The sequence below is a fragment of the Crocodylus porosus genome, unplaced genomic scaffold (genome assembly GCF_001723895.1).
Source record: "Crocodylus porosus isolate Cpor-Errol unplaced genomic scaffold, CroPor_comp1, whole genome shotgun sequence".
NCBI classification, from domain to species: domain Eukaryota; kingdom Metazoa; phylum Chordata; order Crocodylia; family Crocodylidae; genus Crocodylus; species Crocodylus porosus.
The window spans coordinates 32,646,341-32,674,322 of record NW_017728931.1 but is presented as its reverse complement, the minus strand read 5'-3'; the positions used below and the strand labels follow the sequence as shown (position 1 = coordinate 32,674,322).

At 42.1% G+C, this 27,982-nt stretch overlaps 1 protein-coding gene across 5 annotated transcripts in view; it reads left to right on the top strand.

Moving 5' to 3' along the window:
• Nucleotides 1-27,982, top strand: part of CALD1 (caldesmon 1) — a 275,628-nt gene that overhangs the window by 106,726 nt on the left and 140,920 nt on the right. For 4 of the 5 annotated variants that reach the window (XM_019544510.1, XM_019544513.1, XM_019544515.1 and 1 more), the window contains exon 2: nucleotides 1,541-1,637. The gene's annotated coding sequence lies outside the window, so the exon portion shown is untranslated. Of the gene's footprint in view, nucleotides 1-1,540; nucleotides 1,638-4,500; nucleotides 4,523-27,982 lie in introns of all 5 variants that reach the window. The other variant, XM_019544511.1, reaches the window with a different exon arrangement.

Below are 27,982 nucleotides of genomic sequence, written 5' to 3'. Positions count from 1 at the left end.
TCTGCTTTCACTGTAAATAAGGAGTAATTTGGCTAAATCCAACCAATGTAAACAAGATCAGAATCAAGCCATCTTTTAGATTTTGGTCACTGAGGATACTCTTACCAAAGCGCTGTGAGTAACAGCACGCAATAGGTTGTGATGCCACAGACTATGTGGAACCCAAAATATGGGTACCATGAATCTTGGGCATGAGTCTGTGAAAGCTAATGGCCAGATTTGTGAAAAATGTATTCAAGTTGGAGACAGTAATTCATATGAAAGGTCTCATGAAGTCAGTGGGACTTCTGTGAATTAACACTAACTAGCATTGAGGCATTCAAAATGTTACTAGGTTGCAGTAATCTGAAATAGTCCATTTATTTTGAGTACTACATAAGCCACTGGATGTTATGCTATACGTGGAGGTGCATGACTCTTATAGATGTGCTCCAGGAGTGGCGGGGGAGGGAGGCAGGGACGGTGCTTTAATTAGAGTGGCTCCAAGGGTGCTGAAAAATGGCGGTGGGGGCGCTTTAAGGCTTGTTGAATGAGCGTTAATGTGCCCCTGCTGCCAGTTTTCAGTGTGGGAACACTAATACACGTGACTCTAGAGTCTGCTCCCATGTGCTGTAATTACAGCGCATCAGAGCATCCTCCCTGCACATATATAGGAGCCCTTAGATGGTGTTCCAGGTAGGCTCTTTGAAAATGTGTAGTATTTTCTATGGTATAGAGCCATCGGGATACACAAAGGTCTTTTAGAACTGCTTTGCTGGATGCATACTTTGTATCTAAGTTGATGGAAGTCAGCATTTAGCAGAATTTTATGCAAGATGAACGTGGCAGTCCTACAGACTGACAAAGAGAAATGCTTCTTAGAGAGGACATTTTCAAAAGCACGGATTTTCAAAAGGAATTAGTTGTACAGATACCACTGATTTCTAATAGGTATGGGCTGCATAACTCTTTCTTTCATGTCTTTCAAAATCTCCCTTCCAGGTCGTTTTCTTTATTTCTGCTCACTTGCACAGTATCATTTTCTGTCAGAGGCTTTCTAAATCTGTTGTGTTCAGTTTTGAATTATTCAAATGATGTGTTTCCACCATCATCCTGGAAGACTGGTCTGCTGTTGTATGTTCCCTGGTATCCTCATTTTTGCTCTGTTGCTTGGACTTGCATGCCTGCTTGAACTTACGTGCCTTTTTCTGCCTGGTGTAGGGGACTGGACCTGATGATCTTCCGAGGTGCCCTCCAGCCTTGCAATCTAAAAATCTGTGAATCAATCTATGCTTTGAGGACAGCCTAAATAATTGTTCTCTTTGTAATGAGATTATTTTAACCATTCTGCCAGTAGTAGTATCCAAGTTGTTACAGGGATTACAGACTTTTCTTTTAATTTCTTTGGTAATACCTTGTTCTGTTTTAAAAAATCTCAATAGTGTTTGCTACTAAGACGCTTCTTTTTCCCCCAAAAAATAATGCATTGAAATGGTATTTGCATTCTTTATAAAAAAGACTTCATCCTTGCTAAACTTTTTTCTCTCTCACTTCCTTACAGTGATTGTCCAGAGCCTTCCAAGTTGTCACTTCAAATTCATCCCTTAGAGCTGGTGTGTGACAGAAAGGTCCACTACTGTACATCAGATTTCCTTCAGGTGAGAACGATTAAAGTTGTGGCTGCATGGTTTTTTATATGCTTTCTTCAGGGCTAATTGAAAGCCCATTGAAAGTCCTTTGGACTCTAGTGGGTCAGTTCTTTCACTTGCACATGACTGAAGATACTGCTGCAGACTGTTTTTGTCAGTGTTACTAGGTGGTGAAACAACAGAGATTTAAAGGACTGTATGAAGTACTTGAATTTTGCAGTACATTATTTTTGGGGATGGGGAACTTTTCTCACACCTGTGTGTATTTCTTTGACCTTAGAAAGGTTTTATTTAAGATTGCTATTTCCTGAGCCTCCTGTTACTACTAGATCATGCAAATAAGATTTTGTAATTTTTAAACCTCTACTACATCTTGTAGTCTTTTCACAAGAAACATACTAGGAAGGAGCCATAAGGGCATGTTGGGGTCCAGATAACCATGTTTACTAAATATTTACAACTTGCAAGGCTTAGACACACTATTTCAGGCTTTTGCTACAATCCTGTGGACTCTACAACCATATCCAAGATTAGAGCTGGCCAGAATTTGGGATTTCCAGTTTGTGAGAAATTTTGATATTACACAATTTGGTTTCATTCTGATTCTGGACAAAACCAGATTTACATAATGCTGAAAGAATACTGAAGTGAAATATGCTTTCTAGACCCCAGCAGCAATTAAACTGTTAAGACCATCAACATAAATCCACAAATACTGTGGCTCTTCAGGTCTGTGCCCCCTGCAGACCTATGCACAAGGGAGACTGGCAGCACTGGGACCCGGTTATCTGAAAACCCATGGCTCTGATGATGCAGCAGTCTGCATTATGGTGCTGGAGGTGTGGATCATCCTGGTACTTCCATGCTTCTGGATCTGCAGCCAGGAATGTGAAAGTCTCCAGAGGCACAGGTCAAATTAGGGCTTTAATGGCTTCTACACACATTGTGGCAGAGCCAGGAGCCTCAGCTCTTCAGCCAATCTTTTGTTAGGCTGTCAAGTTCCTACCTGTCTTGTGCAAGGCCAGAAAATTCAAGGAGCCCCCAAATTTTCCTGACTATGTGGCAAGGAATTGACAAAGTCTGTGACCTCTGGCTTAAGGTAGGTTCTTAGTGCTTCCAAGTCCCTGCAGCAGAGAGGGGAGTCAAGCTTCAGTAAGAACCAGAGTTCCCAGGGCTTTGATAGTCCTAGCCAGCTCAGCAGCCTGGGAACCCTGAGACCCCTGACTTAGAGCAGTCCAAATGACTGATTTCTCTGGAATAAGAAACCCTAGAAATTTGGGGCCTCTGACCTGGGACATATCGTATTAGGGGAATGCCCTAGAGCAGCATTTCTCTACCTGTGAGTCGTGACCAAAGTGGGTCACAAGAATATATGAAAGGGTTGCAAACAAACTTAAAAATGATTCTTTAAAGGAGAAAAATGTGGGAGACTGTGGCTTTTTCCTTCGCAGGCTGGCAGAGTCCCATGAGCCACACACCCAGCCCCTTGCCCCACACACTGGGGGGCTGGGGCCTGACAGTGGGAGGCAGCGGGTCAGGAGTGAGGGGGACTGGGTCGGGGCTGGCCATCAATGTTTACAAATGGGTCCTGGTACAAAAAAGGTTGAGAACCACTGCCCTAGAACTTCTCTCCCCGAAAGTTAAGGCTGTCTCAGGAAACAAAGCAGGTTTTCTAAGTAGACCTGCCTGGCAGGTTGGGTTCCTTTGGAATTCTTTCTGTGGTTTGATGATAGTTTGTTGAATCCAAGATGTTTTTGCAAAACATTTCTGGTTCAACAAAGTATCACCTTTACACAGAAATAGTAGCTACTTTTTCAATAGAGAAATAGGTCCCCACGATAAATTTTACAATGGGATTACATAATGCTATATTTCCTGTGTGTTGTGTCAGATACGGCTGAATTTCCTGCCATGTAGAATTCGGAATGACACAAGTAGATTATTTATCAAATCATGAGAGGAGACAAAAGTTAACCTTGTCTGATTTTTAGTAATCATTCCTCATACTAAAGAGATGCCTCAGCAGGACAGTGGATCCACTTAATTGGGCAAAACACACATTGCTCCTTGTCTTACCTTTGATGGTACAGGGCAAGGGCAATGTGAGCTCCCCATTTTCCCCATTCAGCCAGACCTATCTCTTGCAATCATGGGGCGTGGATCTGGCTGAGTGGGGAAGGGCTTTATGGTGGCACAAATGTGACATAAGGCAATATCTGTTTCCATCCATGGTATTTCATTGTAAACCCCATTTTTACCCAGCACTTATCATATCAAAGAGGTAGAAAATTCTGTAGGGAAGCAAAATCTTGTAATATATTTCTTTACTTAACTTGCTCTTCCTTGTTATAAATATGACCAGGTGGAAAAGAAGGCAGGAAGTATATCTTTCACAACGTGAAGAAAAATGCTGTGGAATACACTGTTTATTCTACTCCTCAATAAGTTGAGAAAGTGAATGATACAAACCAGTATAGTAGTTTATCTTTTTTAAAAACAATTATCTACAATATTTACAATGTGTAAAATTCCTCTAGGGACCAGTGGTATTAAAAGATGACTCTTTAATTCTTGATGGACTTTATACATTTCCCAGTGTTAACAGGTATATTTTTCTTAGTGAGAAAGAGATAAAATATTTCTAAGAACGTTGACAATTTCATAGACAGTGTCATTTGCACTTGGTGTCTTTTAGTCTTAAAGCTGCTTTTGCTAGAGTCCCATACTATAAGTTAAAATGCTGTCCCAAGTAACTCCTGTTTACCCCTGGAGACCTAATTAAGGATAGGACTGGTTACTGGGGGTAAAACAATTGATGTGGAGCTCTTAGGGTCTTAACTAGCAGAGTAATTATATATTATCTGCCTTACAGGAGCTTGGACCCTTTGCAAAAGGTAATTTACATCTGATTATTGAATCTCTCGTGGACCACTGCTCTTTTCATTGGCCAGAGCTACTAAACAGATTATTTCTCAAAATTAGATTTTTTTTTAAATGATCTATTAGAGCAGGGGTTTTTCAACTGTTTTTAAAAAGTGTGTCCCCGGCAGCCCCCTTTTTAGGGAGGGGTGGTGGTGAGCAGACAGACATGGAGTGCAGGGGGGGTGGTGAACGGCCAGACATGGAGCAGGGTGTGGGGTGGTGAGTGGCTGGACATGGAACGGGGGCAGGGCGAGTAGCAGCAGTGCAGCGTCTGTGCGGCCCTGTTCTCGCCCCACCGCAGCCCTGCTCCTGTGAGGCAGCAGCGTGGGCTGGTGGTGCTCTGTTCCTGCCCACCTCTGCATACCCCCTGGGACCTTTCAAAGTATCCCCAGTTGACAACCCCAGTATTAGAGAGTCTGGGAAATTCTACTCTGAAATTAAATTTAGATGCTGCGTTTGGTAGAGAATCAGAAATTTTGGTTCAGGTCTATTTCCAAAATAGGTTACAGGATGAGTTCAGAGTGCAAAGTTGGATGCCTACTAAAGATTTCTTGGTTCAGCAAAAATGTTACAGCAAATCATTGGCACTCCTTAAACATGTATCTCTTAGAGCCATAGGGAGCCCTGTCTGAAACTAACCACTAATGCCTGTGCTTGGAATAAATTGCAAAGCCTACAGGTTGCATTTTTGCCTCGACCCGGGTAATACACTGGGGACAAAATAAAAGCTATAATAGTCCCTAAGAAAATTATCTTGGTGCAAGAACGTTATAGGGCTGAAATAAAAGTCCATTTTGCTCCCATTTTCACAAGTGAGGGGTGGACCTGAAAAGGCTAAAAATACATTAAGAGTATGTTAGAGCTTGCTTGTAATGCTCTGTGCTACATGCATTTTGAGTGGCAAAGCAGATACAAGGTAGAGTGGCCTCTGAGTCTACTATGCAGAGAAGACATTATTTAGTCCCCTAAAGCAGTCTGTGATTTGGATAGCACATGGCTGGTGTAAAACCACCTTTCCATGCTCTCACCGGTGCTGAGGTACAGCACCAGTTAACTCCAGCTCTTCAGAATACCAGGTATTGAAAAAATATCTCCCATCAACCAGTTGTTCCAGAGACTGAGCTTCCCTATAGAATCTGTGACTTCACATGTGACCTCTACCGCATTCAGAGGCTCTATAGTTTTTAGCTAAAAGTTTTTTGTTTTATATGATAACTTGGTGGTGTTTTGTGTGGCATTACTTTTGGAGGTTTTTTGAGAGGAGCATGTGTAGAGTGCTCAGAATTTTGTTTAGTTGAAAACGAAAGGAGCGAGCTCAGGAAGTGATATCATTGTTTGTCCCGATGCAGAGCATAATCCCATGGAAATGTGATACCTTTCAGTGGTCAGTGAACCTGCTTGCTTGTGGTGGAAAATTTTTACTTGCTGCATTAAAGACGTAAGCAAGTAACCAGCTGAAAGAAAGAAATCTGGAACATTGTTTGAATGTTCAGTAAACTCTGGTTAACTTGCCATTCCAGTGGGAATGAAAATTATATTGAATCCTCCAGAAGTGATCAATTAGTGGAAGTTGTGGGGGGAAACTGATGGAGAATAAGTACAACAATGAATTAAATTATAGGGGAAAAGTATAGGTGAATTAAGCAGAGTTTAATGCATAGAGTTTTGGTTCCTTTAAGGATGACCTAAAACAAGTAAACCAAAGTCCAAAAATGTGGGCAATTTTTTTTTTCAGGAATGATACCACCAAGGAATTGTAAAGTTGATGCACTAACTGAAGAGAAATCTCCTTCTGTTACAGCTCTATTTGGAAAGATGAGATTTAAAGATAAAACAGAAAAAAATTCTGAATAAGCATAATGAAGAGAGATAAGGACACTCCACACAAAATGAGTGAAGGCTATCTGCATGTTCGTATCAGGTGGAGAACAGAGACAGCTACCTGGAGAAAATGTGGCAGGAGTGTGCAGAACTGTGGCTATCTTTAGCAGGCAAAGAATCCCTAGCAAATTTTGCAGTGTTGTCTCCTATGCTAACCTGACCTTCTAGGGCAGGGCAGGGTGGCACCTCAGAGACCTCATCCAGAAATGCATAAGCTTTCATAAGCAATAGCCTACTTCATCAGATGCTTTGTTGCCTACAAAAGCTGATGTAATTCTGAATGAGTTCTTTTCTAAAGGTGCCTATACACATGTTCCATGGTGTGGGAAGGGGGTGTTTTAATTGGAGTGGCTCTCAGGAGCTGATCTAATTAAAATACCCACAGCATCTCATGTATTCAACATCCCACATTTCAAAATGGCTGCAGGGGTGATTTAACTAAAGCTCATTTGATGCTTTATACACGAGACACAGAAGCATGCTGGAGTGGTCTGATTAGTGCTCTGACACATTCTAATTGGAAAGCATTGGAGCACGTGTAAAAGTGCCCTAAGGTGCCAGCCACCCTGCCCTACATTCTGGCTGCTTCAGACTAACACGGCTAGTTAGTAGGGCTGTGTGAAGCTTCGGCTGCTGATTCGATTCGGAGGAGATTCAGCGGCCGAATCTCTGAATTTGAATAGAATCAGGAGACCCATTAATCTCTCCAAATTGAACTGGAAGCCTCTGATTCAATTCAGAGAGATTCGGAGAGATTCAACAATTCAGCCATAGACACAACTTTATATGTTGTTTCTACATACCTCGAGGTACCAGGTGTGGCTCGTGAATGCTGAGATGTTGGGGCAGATGGAGCATCCCATGGGAGCACGGGGGGTCCCCTGAACACTTGGTGGCGGACCTGGTAGTGGACCAGAAGTACTTCCAGTCCAATTCCAGGTCCGCCACTGAGCACACAGGGGACCTCCTCTGGCTTGGCAACTGGTGCCCCTGGGTATGTGGGGGCACCCAGGGTTCCCCTGCAGCTGATCACCAAGTGGGGGGGGCACTAGAGGCAGGGGGGCTGTGCTCCTGTGGAACGCTTCATCTGCCCTACCATCTTGGCATTCAGGAGCTGTGCCTGGTACCTCAAGGTATGTTAAAGCTGTGTCTATGGTTAAATCGCTGATTCTCTGAATCAGGATTGAATCTTCAGATTCAGATTTGGTCGATTTGAATTGGGACAGTGATCTGAATCAGTGAATCAAATCACTGTCCTCCGAATCAGGCCAAATCTGAATCTGAATCAAATACTGCCTGCTTCGCACACCCCTACTAGCAAACTTTCTCTTCTAAGGCAGAAAACATTTAAGCAGCATTAGACCAGTGGGTTAGGAGTTAGGATTTTTGTGCTTTACCCTCCATTTCTGCTACTGACTCCTAATTTCTATTCTATAGGTTGTCATTGTAACCTCTCTGTCACTCTAATGCTCACGTTTCCTGTTGAACCTCCCATCAAACCACTGGCAATTTATGTTTGTGGAGCATATTGAGAATGCAGCTAAGTGTTAAGTGTGATTATGATCATCATCATCATTACATGTGAAATTGAAAAATCAATATTTCATTACCTCGCAAGATGTGAGACTTTTAGGAGATTTTGAAAAGATTTTCAGATCCCTGGATGAAAGATGCTCTAAGTGGATGCCAAATACACCAGAAATCTCAAAAGAAAAGTCTTTTCTTAGTACATTTCCAACCTAGTTTTGTAGATATGGGTGGTTTAGATAGCGACCTCAAATGTGTGTGCCAATATTTAAATATTTAGCTGAACTCAATTTGGAGGAAAAATCTCTTGAACTTATCTTGTAACTTTAGGCATGTCAGTTTTCCATGAAGGCTCTGATTTGGCAGCACTGTCTGACATGAGTGAAAGTTGTTAAAATATTTGGGACTGACTCTCACTTTCATTAAAATCCCTTTACAACTTTCAGGGTGCCGTGTTTCAGAGTCCTTGAAGTAAGAGTAAATTACATTTAGTGGTTTGCTAAGAACTGGGTTCTTTTCAAAGTAACACTAGGTTTCCCTGTGTTGCTGGAGCGCTGACCCTAGGAAGCCTTAAGATTCCCTGCAGGCCAAACCAACATTTGTCTTAGAAGAGAAGATGCCCCAAATTGGAAGGAATTACCTGAGGCAAATGATCTTTGGAGGAAAATTCTTTTCCACTACACTTGGTATCCACATGTCTTTATTGCAAGCTCCATTTACTTGTCAGACAGCTTCAAACCAGCTCAACTGACATTGCTAAAGGGAAGAGTGAGAAACTTTAACTGCAGCTTATACATCAAAAATAACACAATAAATATTTATGATATGAAACATACCAAGGCTGGCCACTTGTATTTTTAATATTTTTAGGTTTTTAAAAAATTTTTTGGAATGGGGAAAGCTGCCATCCATCATCCAGTATTAAGCCTAACTTTGAAAGTTTTATCCAAACGGAGACTGACTCTTAGCGCAGACATGATACAAATTAGTTGCAACTTTAGACCAGCTGTTTTTCTGACAGGGTAAAAGGGCACATAACTAGAATAGCATCTTTTGTTGAAAGCACTGTTTCCCTTTGTTAAATGTGGGAGCCTGAGGCAAAAAATTACAGTCCTTAGTTATGTGGCATGTGCAGTCTGCAACATGTTTATGGGGCTTGCAGGCCTTCTTCCTAGCATTTTTCACAGAGGAGGCTATCTTAGTAGTCTAAAGCTTATTTACATTTTTGTAAAGCTTTTTTATTGGAAGGCTAATCAAAGTATTGTTTTATGTCTTGTTTTAAAGTAAGCTAATCTCACCACTATTTTTTTTTGCAAAGGTTTTCACAAGCATTTTCTTTGGTTTCGATCTACATAGCTTCAAATGTAAACATCAGAATTTTGGGGGGTAATATCTTTTATTGGACCAATTACATAGTTGGCAGCAATTTTAGACAAACATTTGGACATAAGGTACCTTTCTTTGGGTCTGGGAAAGAAGCAGATGCATCTTAAACTAACATCACCCAATGGTAATTTAACTCAAGCTATGTCTGGATGAAGCTATGTCTACACGGAGGACAGAAGCCTCTGAAGAAACTGCTATGTGGGATAACATAATGGGAATATCTTCCTTCTATCAAAGGTAATGATGTATGGATATAATATACATATAATGTGGCCCTAGATACCAGTGGTGGGGGAAGGACAAAGTTAAGGTTGTTTGTAAACCTCTAACTTCTTTCTCTTAACTTCTCAGAATATCACATAATTAAAAAAATCAGTATTGAAGCAAAATTTTACAGTATAATAATTATTCTCTTTTCATTCACTGCTGATGGTAAAATGAAGCTGCAAACAGAAAATTCTGAGCATTAGTGACGAGACCTTGGCTATTCCTTTGGCAAACATGCGTTTTTACTATGTAACATCTGGTTTTGAAATTATGTGAAGCATTTATTTAAATCTGTTTTACTAGGAAAGTCTAAGTGGCTAGAGAACATCTTGTTTTCATGAATGTGCAGAGGGGGGTATGTCAACAAGCAAAGGTCCATACATAATATTCAAAGAACAAAAACTGACCACAAGAAGTTCCACATTTTGAATTAATTTTTGTAATGCTATAAACTTTTTGGCTAGATTTCTGTTCCTAGTTACATCTCTGTAAATGTGGAGTAACTCCAATGAGAACAGAATTTGTCCTTTTTATTTATGTAGAAAGGTACACAAATGTAGATATACATTTTTTTTAGTTGTAGACACTTCAAGATGTGTGTGAGACGAGAATGTCAGTTGATTGATCTTGGTCATTACTTTAAAAAAAAATCAGGGCATTTTAGACATTAGTGCTGTAGCATGCAAATAATCTAATATCAGCTGCCTACTTATTAGCTGTGTAAGTCAGACTCCCAAAAGCTATAATTTACAGCTATGAGATCACAGTCATAACAGAGTCATGTAAGCCATATGTAACATCATATCCAGAAGATCTCATAGTATCTTCTGCAAGAAAAGAGATGCTAGGCCCTCTTTTTTCACTTAAGGTTAAATTTGCCTTTTTATTATGCTGCCGAACTAAACCCTATCTACGTGCATTTGTACACACCACAAAATTGGCCTTTAAAGCAGCTTAATGCCCTTTTGCACTCCTTTAATGGTGCAGATGTTTCCACATATCGGTGGCGTAATGTGCGTTAAATGACTTTGGGACTCAGCAAAATAAAACATGTGCAAGGTGTTTTAGTTTGCTACCTTACAGCTGCTGAGGGAAGGACTGGGCCCTGTGCAGCTCAGGGGCTATGCAGGCAGCCTGTGCAGGCAGCTCACTGGCAGCCCATGCAGGCAGTCTCCGCTGAAGAAAAAAAAAAATTTGGCAACCCTAGGATTACCCAGGCTGGGTGCTTGTGGGTTGGTACTGCCTGGAGGGTGTCACTGCTGCCATGGAGGGAAGCACCAGCCTCCACCCCCACCTGCCATGCTGGCAGCTCGCCCGCCCCTCCCACCACTGGAGAGGCACGTAAGGATTGGGCCCAACCCTTGTGTACACACTACAGGGGTTTACTTTGCCCTAAATTGAAGTGGTGTTTTTAAAAACCCACTGCTTCAATTTAGGGTGAATTAAACCAAAGTAAACCCCCATGGCATATACAAATAGCCTACATTTCTAGATGAATAGGATGTTTTTCTTCATTTCATATTCTAAACTGTTGTGTATTGCTGTTCTGTGGTGTGAAAGAGACACCACAGTCCATCCCAAGGGGTGTCTTTACATGTGCTCTGGGGTGTGGAGGGGGGTGCTTTAATTAGAGTGGCTCTTGCAGCGTCTTGTGTATTCAGTGTTCCATGCTTCAAAATGGCAGTGGGGGTGCTTTAACTAAAGCTCATTTACTTTAACTAAAATGCCCCCACTACCATTTTGAAGCATGGGGATGTTGAATATACGATGCCAAGGCTGTTGGAGCATGCTAATTGGCATGCAATTAATTGAGTCTGCTCTGATATGTACTAATCAGCACATGTCAGAGCAGGCATTTGCCACATGTGTAGGGTGCTGATGCCTGCATTTCCCTGGTCTTTTCTGAATATATATGGGAAGGATTAGGCAATACACTGTATTCTTTTCAGTTAATTCAGCTTCCACATGTACTCCTAAAATGGTTCTATACAGTGAAAACACCCCCTGAAATAATAGGAGGTGCTCTTACCACATGCGCCAAAGAGGAGGGTAGCTGTTGAAAAGCCTTGTCTGCGCAGGTCCAGCATAGTAAAGTATCTCTCATACCCAGTGGCTTCTGATTTGGTGACAATACTGGATGCAGTACTCTTAGGGGCTTGCCATTTTGCCAGATGTGTTATTTTAAGGCTATTTCAGTTTAGCAGATTTTAATTAGATGCCAGTCATCCAAAACCCCTTACTATACCTAGGAGCTGTACTGGTGGCTGACAGCTTCCCTTTTCCACTCCTCATTTGCAGTTCTGTAGTATCAGTTCATAAGATTTCAGATGGTGTTTTCCTCCCTCAGATGGTTTAGTTTCTACCAGGATAATTGCTGTTCTCCTGGTAGAAACCAAAAGTGTGTAGATGTTCTCCCAGAGTGAAAATGGTGGCTCCAGGTTAAAAATAGCCTGACTACAACAAGCTAGGAATCACTTCTGGGAGAGTTTATCCTGGGACAATGAACATAGGCATGCTTTCCCTCAGCTTAACTCCTGCTGGGGACCAGGAGGTTGGAGCTGGGGGAGAGGCTCCCATGCCCTCCCCAGATCAGGTATGGAGAAGGTGTGGGGGCAGGGCTGCTGCTCCCACTCCTTGTGTAGACCATAAGGGAGAGAGGAGCAGCTGACTTCTGCTTCTTGCCTGTATCTTACTCCAGAGTTCCCAATATTAGAAACAGGCAGGGGCTTTGCTGTGCTACTCCCTTCTCTCAGTGGCCAGGCACTAACATCAGAGTTTCTGGTATGAAAAGCAGACAGGGGCTTTGCCATGCTGCTCCAGTCTCTCTGGGAACAGGAGGACTGGAGCAGCTCAACACTTTCCCCAAATTGGGATCATCTTGATCTTGGGAAGGAGCAGGGGAGAGGGGGTGGTTGGAGACCAAACACCTGTACAGCTTCCTTTAAAGGATTAATTTCTGGTGGTGGAAATTTTCCCATGCTAGAACGGAATGTTTATGTGAAGCCAGTATGGGGTCAAGCCACTGATTTAAGAGCATCTACTCAGAGAGTAAGTGCTTATTGAGCATGACTAGAGGTGGCAGAATCTGGCCCTAGGTGAGGAAATATTACGGCCTAGCTTTTGCCAAAGATCTGCATGCTCAGTAATAATTTGCTGCTTAAGTAGTCCCATCTAGTGTCAGGGGTGAGATGTGTGACAGAAGACATTGGAATATGATCCCAAGCAAAGATTCTATCTCTTTTCTTTTTCATTCTCTCTCTCATTTTTTCACAAAGCACACATTCCCGCAAAAAGTGTGAATCTGGGATCTGTGCATCAAAGTAGTAGGGTTTCTTGCTAAGATGAAGGAGACTCTGCTCTTCTGTTAGTACTAGCTCTGTCAAAGGCCTGTAGGTAACTGTCTGCTTCAGGAGTGATAAGTATATTCATGTACCAACCAGACATACCTTTGCTGAATATTTAAAGCTTGCTTGCAGGGCCAAAAATCCCTTTACTTAAATTACTCAATTTTCAAACAGTGTGAATCATGCAGTAAACTACATGAGCTATAGTTCTAATATACTGTACATCAGTTTGTTTTTTAGTCAGTCAGAAAAGAATACAGAACCAGAAGTCATTTGAGTTACAAACAGTATTTTTTTTTCTTTTGTTACATTCCTTTTAGCAAATCTAGTTTAAATGGATTTGTTTATATGGCGTAGAATTGGAAAGGCCCACACTAACCAGATTTTACACAATGTGGCCTTCTTCCAAATTAATCTAAACTTTTTAATCCCTCTGGAGTTTCTTTATCCTCTGCATCTGTGTTATCATGGAGACACATTTTTAACATTTCTTAGAGAAAATTACCTTTCTCTCCCTCCAACTGTACTTGGAGAGGTCAATGGAGCACTGTTATACTCTATTTAAACATCTGAGATTCATCACATATCTGCACACCAGAGAGAATCATCATAAAAAGCCTAATGAATCCCGACTGTTAGGCAAACAAGAGAGTCCTCTTATGGAAATGGCATATTAGAAACAAAGAGCACATGTAAAATACAGTTTTTGCACTTTACCGTTGTACAATCAAGAATTAAGCTCTATTTAAAGATGGCTAGCAGGCTGCAAGGAAGCTCCACGAACCCCTCTCCTTCCATTCCCAAACAACCCAATAGATTATCTTCTCAGTGCCAGGGAAGTCCTTACACAAGGCAAGATTTCAATTGGTCTTGTAAGGAGATTGCTTATCCCTGTGGGCCTAGGCTGAGTCTGAGTTTAAACCTAAGAAGGGCTTCTTACTTCACTTTGCCCTATGTGAAAGGATTTGATTTAAGTCACCATCAAGTTTGAAACCTAAGCGTCTCAGTATTTGGCCATGTGCCTGTTCTTGTTTTTCAGACTTTTTTTTTTTGCTTCAGTAGCAATTTAGGAGATCAAAGTGATTTTACCACCAAGGAATTGACATTATGTGAGAAGAATAGGTCTTGTGCTAGTTCAGTTTTATAAAAATTTCCCGAGGCATTATAAGAAGTCAGTGATTCCCCTCCATCTTCCAAATGAGCTGGTTCATCTTCATTGTCCTCACTGGGTGGGTAAAAGTAAATATCTGAAAGATTCACCTCAACTGTAAGATGCATAGGACTTGATGTATTTGCCTTAGACAGATGAAGGATGTAGCTTCTTCTGTGATGGAAAAGAAGCAGGTTGCTGGCTTAATAGACACAAAAGGTTTTGCTTGTAAATTGTCCATAAAGGGTATATAAATGCTTAATATTATTTTAACTAAATTGAGGTCATTGGTGACTTATAACTCCAGTTTACCTCTAACACCTTGTTCTATTTGATACCACTGTGCTGATCCCATTTCAATTCTCAATCAGCAGAATGTGCTTAAGGTAGAGTTTTAGGCACTTGCTGATTTGCCTTTATTCTTGACTTTGCCAGAGACTCTCTGTGTATCCTTACCCATCTGTGTCTCATACTACAGCAATTTAGAAAATGCAGATGATAGTACTGGCCTCCCATATGAAGGGGCTGTAGGACTTTAATTCATTAATATTTATAAAGTACATAGAGAATCTTGGATGGAATGAATGATCTTTTCTTTACCAAATCACTGATTACATGTCAATAACTCTAAGACTCTGAGTTAATCCTTACGCTGTTTTTGAATTAAGAGCTATACCTGAGCTAAATACCCTGTTCCTGTCTGCCCATATATATTTAGAAACATTTTATGGACGTTACAAATTCCAAGTTCAGCAGGACGGCACATTAGAGAAAAACTCATTGGCTAGGGACAGAAATTACATATACATGAGTATAAATGACTGGAAACCAGTTGAAATCTGTAACACAACAGAAGTTCAATGCACATAAACCGCTTGCAAAATGGCTGAAACTGGTTTAAGATAAACTTGGATGGATCAGGCTTAACTAATTTAGGCTAAATCAGTTTATTGACCTTTTGTCCCAGATCCCCTCCAGATTCAAGTTAACTCACATTCCCCCTCAGCATCCCAGGCTGCTTTGTACCTCCTTGCAAACTCCACCCTTGTAGGGTGGGCAGGATAGCTATGGACTAAGCTGTCTGCTCCAGCAGAGCAGGCACGTGTGCTCTAGTACCCCTTGCCTTCTGGCTTGGGTCACAACAGGCATGTGGCTGCATTTCCAGAATAAAAATGAATGCCTGTTCACTTTTTTATTGGTTCAATCTATGCAGTTTAGACTAACCTTTGAAGATTAAATCGATTCAGCCTTGGGCTTTTTGACTATCTGCACTTAGTCATTAAATGCCAACAGCATTTCTTTAACCTTTTGTTACTGGGACTGGAAAATATTCCCCAAATTCTACATCTGGATCTAGGAAAATAGAAGGGTCAAAAGAAGAAAATCTTAAATTCAGTAGGAGTCTATTTTAATGGATTGTTTAATCTGCCAGCTGGCACAGTGCAGATTACTTGCTACATATACTTTAAGGAGACCCATGTAGTTCTCGGAACCTAGTTTATATTAAGTTGTAGAAAATTAAATATTAGTAGATTGGCAGGATTACTTTTTGGTACTTGATAGAAACCAAGAAACTGTTTAGTCATCTCCAAAGATATTTGTGCCTGTTTGGATTTTTTATAGACAATGCAAGAGTCGTATGCATTTAAACCCATGAGATAAAGGGTATAAATTCAGATCTCTAAATCTTGGCCTTTTGGTCATCATGTCCCATGATTTTTAAGCCAATCAAGTGTAGTTATAGGATGAGGCCTGCTCCTTGCACTTTGGGCAGGTTGACCCCTGCAAGCTTCCCCAAGTGCAGCAAACTCAACTGCATAATTTTGTAGCAATGGGAGACTGCATTCTTTCTTTCTCTGTGGCTTGCTTCTTGGCCTTTTGGCTAGGAGCAAGCAAGGCTAGGGGTCATCAGAACCCCAAGGCCTCCAGGCTTGGGGCTTACATATAGGATGCCTGCCATGGATCTGGGGAGTATCTGAAACCCCAGACTGATGGGTCTAGGAGAGGGGATGCTTGCCCAGTGGTACAACCACACAGACTTGAACAATTGAGCTCTACTCAGTCAAAATTTGGAACTTGACTACTGCGCTTTGCCCAATAGAATTCGGAACTGGTTTGGCCCTTGAAATGAAAGTTAAAAAAAACCAAAAGCAAAACAGTACCTCTGATGTACATGCGTATCTTTTACATTGGTTTATAACATGCCGTTCCTCAGAAAATGGTTGGCTTTTGGAAATGCCTTATCCATCCTCAGATGATTCCTTATTTTCTGCAGGCATGCAGTGGAGGAGAATTTGCTGTCAGTTTTTTCAGGAGTACCTCCCCATCATTTCACCACCTGGGAACCATCTGACACATTCCCTAAGTTGAATTTAGCCCTAAAGTAACTTGCTGTGCATTTTCAATGCATGCTTTGGCAGGGGTTTTCAACCTTTTTTAATAAGTGTACCCCTGGTGGCCCCCTTTTTAGTAAGTGTACCCTGGGCAGGGGAGGCAAGTGGCAAGATGCAGAGCTGGGGGGAGTGCGGGAGTGGCGTGCAGCCTCTGTTTGGCCCTCCTCTTGCCCCACCCTGGCCCCTGTTCCTGTGAGGCAGTGGTGTGGACTGAAGCACTCCATCCCTGTCCGCCCCCCACGTACCCTCTGGGACCTTTCAAAGTACCCAGAGGGGTACGCGCACCCCTGGTTGACAGCCCTTGCTTTAGGGCAGAGGTGTGTGAACGTAGTTTTTTGTGGATTTGTTGTTGTTAAGAGTTTGTGTAGATGGGTCGGATTCTGTAAAAAATAGCCCTTTAACCATGTAACAAAACAAGTGTTTTTTCCTAAAAATGTTTTCAAGGAAACATCAAAAAGTGTCTTGTGTTTCCAATTGTTGGAGCATGGCTGGAAAGCAAAGGACAAAAGATTTAACAACAAACGACCCCCTTTTTTAAACTTATGGAATAATTTAAATTAATGATATTTGAATGTACAATTGTCAGTATTTACTAATAGCAGTGACTTGGTTTGGTTTGGTTTTGTCCATCCGCTAACAAAATTTGGATATGTTAGTAAAGTTTATCTATATATTTTGAACAGTGAGAACAACAATGCTGTCAAATGCATCTCTGGATTTTAAATGCTTCAAAGTTCAGGTGTGTAATAGATGGTGGCTTTCAGTTTTGGCCAAACCTAAGGATCGAAGTTATTTGCAAAATTCAGGTCTGGGTATGGATTACATGCAGCCTTCAAGTTTAGAGACATTCGGATCTGGGACTTGGGATTTCAGCACTTGCAGGTTTTTTTTCCAAGAGCCATTTCTTCCCTCAGCCTCCTCTGAATCATATCCTCTCCCAGTCACGTATCTTTATTCCTTGAACGCAGTGACACCTTCTTTCCAACACAATGCAATTTTCAGGACATCAGTGGTAGGGGTCAGCTCTTAGATTGGAAACTACCTCTATTGGTACCCTATTGAGTCTTTTGAGTTTTGCAGTTTCCACTGACTGTAGATACCCTAAAATACATAAGAGTTGAAAGCAGCATTCAGCAGGTTTTGCAGATAATCTGTAACTAAAAATGAGTGACTACTTTACAAGAAAGAATTTACTCAATAAATACAGGCTTTTTTTCTGTTGACAGATTTCATTGAATTTGATCTGTATTTGACCAGTATATTGCATGTATATTGCATTCACACTGTGGAGTGCTGATGAACAGTTTGCTGCATGTATTTAATACTCAGGGTTCTGAACATGAGCCACATTGATTAGTCAGTCACGTAAGTCACATTCTTCAGTTTTCTGTGCTTAATGGGATGAGCCTGCCACATGCTTTTATGAGGAAGGCTTGAAGAACCCATTGGAGTTTGAGTCTTATCAGAGAGAGGTCTGAGAAAAGCTAATTGCAGATATGAAGATTTATAGGAAATGTTAAATATTTTCCCTTTTTAACTCAAATACTCCTTGTCCGAGGTACTATTCCTGGAAAAAATAACTAACCATAAAATTTGTGGGCTTGGTGCAGAGTTTAAACGTAAATTTCCCTTGTCACATTCCTACATAGGAAGTGTGTACATCTGTGTGTACTAGGTGCACCAGGTATATTCAGATCTTCACCTGTCTCATTTAGCTAACTATAAAGTACAACTCCGAGGAGAGTTTTTGGGAATGCTGTTTCCTCTCCTGTATGAAGTACTACATGATCTCGAACAAGATTGCATTTACTGATTTGTAATGTTCTGTCATCACTGTGGTCATTCACAAGTACATGCAGAGTCATGGTTGGAAAGGATACAATCTGATCCTTGTCAGGATTACTTACTTGCATCTCTGCATGGGCTCTCCTGAGGAATTCTGGAAATGTTGCCATCTTGTTGTGGGAAGCTGTGTCCCTTGCCGGACCAAACATGATGAGTGTGTTACATGACTGTTCCGTTACTTTCTGTTATTACTTGCCTACAACTGGTTTCTCTGGCAAGTTGACTGTGTTAGCTCAGTAGCTGTGCTTTCCTGCCTTCATGTGAATGTGGGGTGGAAGGTTACGTGAAGATAGTGGAATTTTCAAATCAGCTAATGATTTTGGGTTTCCCCACCCATGGCTGTTCAACTCTGGAGAAAGGCCTGGTTTTCAGAGGGCAGGTGCTTGGTGCTTTTGAAAATAAGCCCCCTTAAAGCACCCAAAATCAACCCCCCAAGGTCTGGAACAGCCTGCCATTGGAGGTGGTTCAAGCACCTACAATGAACACCTTCAAGAGCAAAATGGATGCTTATCTTGCTGGGATCCTATGACCCCAGCTGACTTCCTGCCCTTTGGGTGGGGGGCTGGACTTGATGATCTTCCGAGGTCCCTTCCAGCCCTAATGTCTATGAAATCTATGAAACCTTTGAAAAAGTAGATACATATACTTCAGTGAGTGGTGGGCTTCAACTGTGTGCTTGATTACATCCCCTAAGTCTTGGGAACGGCACTCCATGACCCAATTACAAATCAGTGTTGCGGATTTAATTCTCACTGGAGGCCTCAGAATTTGTCAGTAAGTTATATCCAAAAAAAATTTGGGTTTGAATGGCTTAAAAACTCATTAGGTACTGAAAGGGAGATTTAAAAATGAAGAATCCCAGATTTTCTTCTTCTTTTTATGGATTTTTATTTAGAAAGACTAGGAAATCACCATTTAAATATTGTATTAATGCATCCTTGTTGGTTCTAGTATGCAGGCAGCTGAGAGCCCTCAACTCTCATTATTTTATATTGTGCAGACCTGAGTCCTAAAACTGCACATTTTAACAGGAAATGTCTGAAATGCAAACACTGAGTCACAGTAAAATGGCTGTATTGCACCTTCATATTATTCTCCACTTCTTTTTTTTAATGACTAAATACATGGGGCAATATATTATGATTTGTGTTATAAATGTATTCCAGGAAAGTGTACAGTGTTTGCAGTATGGTTGAGTTAATTTTGCTGTTGGACGTTTCCTTTGTGCCTGTCCTGGCTTGTTATTTTTAAAAGTGTCCTTTTAATGTGTCAATAGAGGATCTGAGAGATGGAGAAAAAGAGCGTCAGCTGAGTGATAAAATGCTCATAAAACCCACACAATACGGTGTATTGTTAACATACTGCAAGCAGCCTGAGTAAGCACGGCGGGGAAGGACTAACGGCCTGATGGTGACTGCGATTCAGTGCTGTTAGCTGCTATGAACTTGCCCATCTGGAGCTGCAACAACTACCACTATATGCAGTTCCAGACCTCTGATGAGCTATATCTATGCACATCACGGCTATCTGTCAGTGCCTTCTGCTAGACAATATGGTCTGACATGGTGAATACACCCCTGTGCTCATCTGCATTAATTCATATTATTCATATTCTGGGCCCACTTCTACCTCATTTCTCACTTAAAACATCATCTTTTGCTGTATCATTCTCTTGTTAAAGTGGAAGAAGCCAATTGGGCCAAACTGTGTAGGGGATTTGTAACATACAGTAAGATAGCTTTTGAACCTGCGTCTGCAGAGGGAGTGAAGTCAAATTTGTGAACATTTTGGCAGTCACATTTTTAATAGATGAATAAGCTTATTTTACCCGCCCGCACTAATTTTAAAGACATGGTGTTACATTCTGAAGGTGCGTGGATGTAACTGTGGCAAGAACTTGGTTCGTATGCCTCAAACTGTTGAAGATAGCTTGGTAACCATGTTGTGCCTGCATACAGCTTTTTCTAGCCTTGACTAGCTGTGCTGTTTATTCAGAGATCTACTCTCCCATGTTCTATTGCTACTTCAATAGAAATCAATGACAACACAGCCATTGATATCAGTGGTGCAGGACTGGACTTTACCTGAGAGAAAATACGTTCTCTTTCCTCACCGAGAGCCTGATTCTGGGAGCTGCTGAGTGTTTTCAGTTTTTTGTGATTTCCGTGGAATTTCAAGCAGACTTGCCCAGAGGCACTTCCAGCAGTTTGTAGAAACAGTTTGCAAATTTGTGACATAGCCTCCCGGAAGACAGAGTTTGTGCTGATGTTCTTTAGAGTAATGTATGACATGAGTACTCTCGTAATTGGACTAGCAAAATGAAGACAGACAGACTAACAGGTAAAATATGGGGTATGTTTTCTTACATCTAGTCATAAGTTAATAGTGAAAGGGGAATTATGAAGCTAACTCTTTGCCAGGCACATGTCCCAGTCCTCAAAAGCTATGAGGGACTACATATAAGGAGGGGGTTGGTTTTGGATCTGAGTCTGAGAGATGCAGCTTCTGGGACTCAGCACCAAATGATAAGTATTCCCTCAACAACAAAAATAACAGGAAACATATCTAAAGGAATGAGAAAAAAAGGCCCATTTAGATGTTGCCTCTATGTATGTGAGGACTAAATAGGATGTAATATTGTGCTCAGGGGGAGAGAGCCAGAGACCAGCTTTTTGTAACCTGTGTGTGGTTGCTGACTTCTAGTTCTGGGACAAAATCTGGCCTAGTTCAGTGAAATTCAGACCTCACTGAAGTCCCTGGGAAGTCTGCCAGCAATTTCAGTAGGAGCAGGATTTCATCCCTCATCTCTATATTAAAGAATATTTCAGCTTCTTCTGATCTTTGGGGACAACATATTTGAAATATTTCAGAGGACACTGAAAGGGCAGAGTCACAGGTCACTGCTTGTGACGTGAGAACCAGGGGCTCTGCCAGCCGCTTCCAGCTCTGTGCTGTTTCATTCTTTTTCTGTCTGCTGATGGGAATCTGTAGGGTAATGTGGCCTCAAGCAGGTTTGGGACCCGTAGTGCAAATCCAATAGTTAAAAAAGGGCTGTTTAACTTCTTGGCAGCTTGGGGGCCATGGGCTATGCAGATGGCAGTCCCCCCACACAACTACATATGCAGTGTGGTCAGCCCAGCCCCCCGCCATGTGCAGCCTCATCCTGCTCCCAACCAGGTATGCCTCACAGCCCATTCTGCAGCTGTATGCAGTCTAGACAACCTGACTGGCCTCTGCCACACATATGGCACAGGCACACTGACTTCCTTTCCGCAAATGCCATGCAGGCATCTTTTTGCTCTATTGCACACAACACAGGCAGCCCAGCTTCCTTTTGCCATATGCACAGCATCAGTAGCACAGCCTGCTCCTCCCTGCCTGCTAGGTGTGCAGTGCATCCTCCCACTGCACTGCCCTACTCCCAGGAGTGGGGGCAGGGAGCAGAAGCTGTGGTGGGAGTGGGAGCTTGGAGGATCCTGGCTGCTGCTGCTGCATCAGAAGTGCTGAGGGGAGCAGTAGCTGAGCAGCAGCCTGTGGGTCACATGTTTATCCCCCTTGCAGGCCACAAACACCCCACGGGCCACAAGCTGGACTGCCTGGTGTTAAAAGAAAGAGGGGTGGATATTTATCTAAGCTATAGCATAACTAGGATAGGACAGGCAGTAGGGGTGTGCGAAGCAGGCAGTGTATGATTCAGATTTGGACAGAGATTAGATTCTGTGATTCAGATCACTGTCTCAATTTGATTCTGATGTGGAGAATCAGCTTTATGTTTTTTTCTACGTATCTTGAGGTACCAGGCAAGGCTCGTGAACAGTGAGATGGTGAGGAAGATGGAGCATCCCATGGGAGTATGCCTCCCCCCACCCCGTGTGCTCGGCAGTGTACCCAGAAGTGGACCAAAAGTACTTCTGGTCCACTTCTGGGTCCACCATCAAGCATGTGGGGGACCCGCCCCGTGCTCCTGTGGGACGCTCCATCCGTCCCACCATCTCAGCATTCACGGGCCACGTCTCTTACCTCGAGGTATGTAGAAAAACATATGAAGCTGTGTCTATGGCCAAATTGTCAAATCTCTCTGAATCAAATCTGAGGCTTCCAATTCAATCCAGAGAAATTAATGGGTCTCCTGATTCGATTTGGATTCGGAGATTTGGCCACCGAATCAGGCCAAATCTCATCCAAATCGAATCAGTGACTGAAGCTTCTCACAGCCGTAACAGGCAGGCCACCAGCTTTGAGCGCTGACTATGAGGGTCCTGCTGGGAGGCTTTGCCATGGTGTAGTACCTCCCAGCCATAGGAGCCGGTTAGGGCAGTGTTGCACCAATGAATTCATCTGAGGGATGAGGAACAAGTGGAACAAGTGGAACAAGTGGACTTGGGAACAGGACTAGGTCTCCTGATGCTATCTTTCTAACCACTGGAACAGGAGCCTATGGAGGCAGGTCATCCAAAGGAGTTAATGTCAACCCCTGTTGCTGTGGCTGCCAGAGTTTACCCTGTGTCAGTGCAGCCAGCACCCAGGAGGTAAATGCAGTTGTTGAACTTAGTGTTTTTGATCACTACTGGTGATTAAAATTGGTGACCATCAGTGATGGGGATTAAGCAGGAGTGTTGTTAAGTGCATGGCTACTGGCTGCACTGACACACTGACTTTGGCAGCCATGGCAAGAAGCCCTGTTGTCTGGATCTGGTTGGCCAGCTGATTTGAGTTTGACATCTCTGCACTAGATGATACCGTCCCTTTTTGCTGAATCTGTGTGCTGGGGATGCAAATAGAGGGCAGTCAAAAGTGAAACTAACTTAAAGCAGAATAGTTTGTAAAATCTGATTTAATGATACTAAATATTCTCTGCATTGATTCGGTTAGTTTGCCTATGATGAAGGTGCCCTGAAACCTTTAATAAGCTTAGGCAGACGAAACAGCCTCGATGAAAATAAAACTGTATGTTCACATGACCTAATATGTTTATTTTACCTTGAGTCCCAAATGAGCTGTTCTGTTTGGGAAGGTGCAAAGCTGTTTGATACTTAAAAAGAAATGGTATAAACGTTCAGTATTTGTAGTCGGCATGAACACTTATTTTCATTTATGAAAATGACTGCAGATGTGGTTACATGAAAATAACATTGGAAATTAATTTGTAGAGGAAAAAGGAGTCTGTTTAAAAACAACTTTACCCTTGATGCTATACAGATGCCAGCAGCTTGCCGCATGTGAAACTCATGTTGGAAGTTGTGGGCCTGATACTGTGGCAAGTTCAGCTCTAGAGTACAGCTCACTGACTTCAGTGCTTATGGCGCCCACTCATAACACATCTGAGTTGGGCGGGCTGGGGGGCACTCAACAGAAGTACACAGTGCATGACAAGATTGGTGGTTGTGTATTAATGAAATAATGCAGTCTCGGTCATAAGCCTTTTTGACCTTTTTTCTGTGAAACAAAAAAGGATATTCATGTAATTGTTTAGTATTCAATATTAAACATTGCAAAGATTAAGAAATATAAAAATATAGATTTGAATGCAAGAACGCTGCAAAATGTAAATATTGTTTATGAAACTACAATTGAGGTTGATAATGGTGTGTGAATTCTTCCACAAAGACATCCAAGTTTCTTTTTGAAATGAAATAATTTTCATATCACATGAGACTGAGGTTTCTCTTTCTTTTTTGGACCATGTTTAGAATTTGATGTGATTACAATTCTTTCAAACAAGAACAGGAATTCCCACAAATTGCACTTGGTGCTCCAAGGAACAAGATCACTGTAAACATTTTAAAATACCTGGGAAGACCTCCCTTAATTCTTTGGGGTCATGTAGAACTTTTCCAATTTTTTAGCAATTTTTCTTATCTCTAAGTGACTTAAATACAGGCTTTTCAACCTCCAGTTTCTCAGTACCTAATCCAAACAAGTCAATTCAAACATGCACTTACAAGAAGTCAGTAGAGCTGGTGGAAAAGATCACTTCCAAACTTCTGTATAACTTGGAGTTCTTCTCAGAAAATATTTGCAGTTGGTTTCATCAATCCACTTCTGATAAACCAGAGACTACTTATGCTCATTTATGCTTCAGAATGGTGAAGAATGTGCAGTGACCATAGCATGTCAATATTTTGAGGTAGTCCTTTATTTCTCTGGGTGGCAAGTTGAAATCTTAGTGCTTCATCGTACACATCTTTCACAACAGGTGCTTGAATAAAAATTGAGAAAAAATCTTGATATTTCTTTCTCTTTCCTTGAAATTCTTCACAAGCAAAAATATTCAATTCAACTCCCTTTAGCAGGGGGCATTCATTTCTTTTGAAGACAATTGTTCATATGAGTAAGCTCTTTAAAATATTCTCATAAATTCAACAAAGAACTAGAATTTGGATGGTCTTGTAATTACTAATGGCTATCTTTTTTTCAGTGGATAGGTTGCCATGCCCATTCATAAAGTTTGACAGAATACTCTGAAACTTTTCCAAATTACTTTGAATTATTTCTGCAGTTTTCAGCTGACCATCTTGTTTCTTTGGTCCTTTGCAGGTGCTGGCCCTTGTACAGCATACTCATGCCTGTAAAAAAAGAAAAGAAAAGAAAAGAAAAAGTCTAAACCAGAGCTGTCTAACTGTTGGCCCAGAAGGGGTTAATTTGCAGCCCCTAGGCCAGGGGTGTCCAATGTTTTTGAATGTGGGACTGGATCATGAACTTTTTATCATCCAGTGGGTCGGCGAGCCATATTCAAAGACCTCGCAGGAAGTGGTAACACATCAGGAAGTGATGTCACGTGACCTTTGACACCAGTGAAGTTGCAGGAAGTGACAATGAAATGGGTCTAACCAGTTCAAAACTCTCCCTCTATAGCATCCATCTCTTTCACTATTCGGGACAGGATACTGAGCTAGATGGACCACGGGGCTGACCAAGCATGGCACTTTTTATGCTGTTATGTTCAGAAGCTCTTATGTTCTTTGGCTGAGCTTCCAAACTATGGCTGAGATTTGCAAAAAGGGGTAGATAGGCATGTTACAAAGTTGTCATAAAAGATTTGGAGCCCTCTAAATCCCATTCATTTCAATGGAAGTTGGCCTTTTGACTCAGCTTTGAAAATCTCAGCCCATGGTGCCAACCAAATAAGTCAAAATATATTTTGCATTTCTATGCAGTCCATCTATGTGGGGCTCTCCAAGCATTTTACAGACATTAAATGTACTTCAGGATGAGCCCAGCCGGAGCAGCAGGGGCTGATCTGCACTTTCCCCCTGCCTGCGCTGGTCAGTCCCGAGCAGCACATGGCTCTGACACCGCTTCTGCTGGCTGGCGCTGACTCAGGCAGGTCTATCCCATCCAGAGCAGCACACAGCTGAAGCTGGCTTCTCACGTGCTACTGGGGAGGAGCCCAGCTGGGTCAGCATTGGCCAGCAGAAGCAGCGACAGAGCCATGTGCCACTTGGGACTTCCCGGTGCAGGTAGGGGGAAAGTGCAGCTCAGCCCCTGCTGCTCTGGCTGGGCTCATCCTGTCCTGAGCAGCACATGGCTACTCCTTTTCCCACATGCACCATGTCAGCAACGTCAAGCTGACACGGTGCGTGTGGGAACCTTGTCCCTTCCCCAGCCCTTCAGCAGCCATTAGGAAGTTGCTGAGGGGTTGGGGGAGGGACAAGGGGTGGGAACAAAAGTAAACAGTGTTTACTTTCATTTCATGGTGCAGCACCTCAGGCCTCAGAAAATGGCTTGGCGGGCTGCATGGCAGCCCGCGGGCTGTATGTTGAACAAGCCTGCCTTAGGCTCTCTGGGTGCAGCAACTGTCATTGATCCAGCTGGGGAGCAGCCAGGGTCTCCAGGTTCTTCCTCCATCCCCTTGGGCTCCTACACAGCATGTTGCAGTGTGTGTGCGTGGCGGGGGGTGGGAGGGTGCCTGTGTGGTATGCAGCAGGAGTCCTGTGGTTCACACGGCAGCAGCCTTTGTGCTATGTGGCCCTCACTGCTGCAGCTCACAAGGTATGCAGCCCTCAGCCACTTAGAAGCTGCACAGCCTGGTCTAAACAATAACAAACTGCCCCTGCTGAGTCCTTCTCACATGTGCAATGGAAACTAATGATTCCAGCAATGTGTGTAAGGTATTTCCTTGTTTAATTTTCCATGGAAAATGATTTGTTCATCATATTTGCATCCTGACATAATTTTGGTAAAATCAAAACGAGAACTTAAAGTATTTTAAGGGTCAAGACACAATTCTTGGAGGTCTTTCAAAAATGTATAATGCAATATCTTCAGCAGCAAGGCCGTGCAGTTAAGCTTGACCAGTCACTGCCTCCTTGCCTTTGCTATCAACAGAGAAGTATTAAACAGTGGACAAATTTTCTGCATGCACAGCATTTTTGTTACATCACATTTCAGGAAGGAGAACTTGACATTGCTATTTTCTTAATACCTTCAGCAATACCTTTTCAAATTGTTTTCTTTGTAGCTCCAGGTATTTCATTCCGTATTCCAGTAGAAGTGTATTTCACATTTTTTGGAAGATTTTCCGAGCATCCTTGAATCTCATCCTACAATAAACCTATAGTAAGTTCATGAAAATTCCTGGTGAGAAACATCAAAATCCTTGAAGTTTATTGTATCTTTATTTCTTATCAGAAGCAACTCATTTACCACTGCGACTCATTTACTAAGTTTTCTAAATAGTACCTGGTTTGGTAAAGCAGTACTTGGTTCTGTACTTGTAAAGCAAACCGAAAGAACCAGGTACTATGGTACCAGGAAAAAAGGAAATAATGATGACATCAATATTTAATTAATTAACTGATATAATAACATTACTGGGGGTTTTCTGTAAGTGTCAAGTCTTGGAGCTCCCATCAAGGTAATGGATTGAAGACCTGGTTTAGGAACGATTGAGTATATGAAGCCCTCATAAAATTTTGTGCAGAATGAGAGTCTGTCCCCTTGATTTGACAGACCATAGTGAAATACAGCAGAATGACATGAGAACATAAATGTGAACCAGAGAAACAACAAGATAATACCTGTATCTTCCCTTTTCATTGCTTTCCAGTAAGCCAAGGTATTTTCTGATAAAACTTTGTCTTGACAAAGTGCATTTTTCCACTTGCAAATCTAGATTTGATAAAACTGCTATCAACTTCCAGTCCACCAGCATTGCCAACCTGTGTATATGTCCCACAAGAACAAGAGGCCCTGTCAGCTTTAATGGAATATTTCAACCATATCTGGCTCTACTATTCACTAAAACATCACAACACATCTCCGGGATTTTTTTAAGGAAAATTAATTTTCTGGGCTGCACCCAGAGAGTGGTGGTGGATGGGTCTTTTTCGACCTGGAGGGATGTGGGCAGTGGGGTTCCCCAGGGCTCGGTCCTTGGGCCCGCACTGTTCAACATCTTCATCAGTGATTTGGACAAGGGGGTGAGAAACACCTTGTTAAAGTTTGCAGATGACACTAAGATGTGGGGAGAAGTGAGCACGCTAGAAGAGAGGGACAGGCTACAACTAGATCTCAACAGGTTACAGAGGTGGGCGGGTGAGAATAGGATCTTGGAATCACTGTTGATTCCAAGATGAACATGGGCCGCCAATGTGGGGACATGGTCAGGAAGGCTATCCGCAACTTGTCATGCATCCA